Source organism: Eimeria mitis, genomic scaffold (genome assembly GCF_000499745.2).
Source record: "Eimeria mitis Houghton genomic scaffold, Emh_scaff1455, whole genome shotgun sequence".
NCBI classification, from domain to species: Eukaryota; Apicomplexa; class Conoidasida; order Eucoccidiorida; family Eimeriidae; genus Eimeria; species Eimeria mitis.
In genome coordinates, this window is record NW_013569313.1 from 3,410 (window position 1) to 3,757 (window position 348).

General features: G+C 55.2%; 1 protein-coding gene across 1 annotated transcript in view; it reads right to left on the reverse strand.

Annotated features, from left to right (window-relative positions):
* Positions 1–348, reverse strand: part of EMH_0037340 (uncharacterized protein) — a gene marked incomplete at both ends in the record, with an annotated part of 3,220 nt that overhangs the window by 1,855 nt on the left and 1,017 nt on the right. The window lies entirely within an intron of this gene.

The window sequence follows — 348 nt, forward strand, 5'->3', positions numbered from 1 at the left end:
TCTGTTTCGGTTTGTTAGGCAGAAAAGAGCAGAAGAAGAAGCTGATGAAGGGGACTCTCCTGCTGCTGCTTTTGCTGCTGTTGCTGCTGCTGCTGCTGTTCCTGCTGCTGCTGCTGCTGTTGCTGCTGCTGCTGCTGTCTCCTCCTCAGCAGCAAAACACGAATCCAATAACGATCGGTTAGGGGGCAGATTGTAGTGCTGCAGCAGCAGCAGCAGCAGCAACAGCAGCAGCAGCAGCAACAGCAGCAGCAGCAGCAACAACAGCAGCAGCAGCAACAGCAACAGCAGCAGCAACAAAAGCAGCAGGATTTGGTTGCAGCAGCTGCAGCAGCTGCAGCAGCTGCAGCA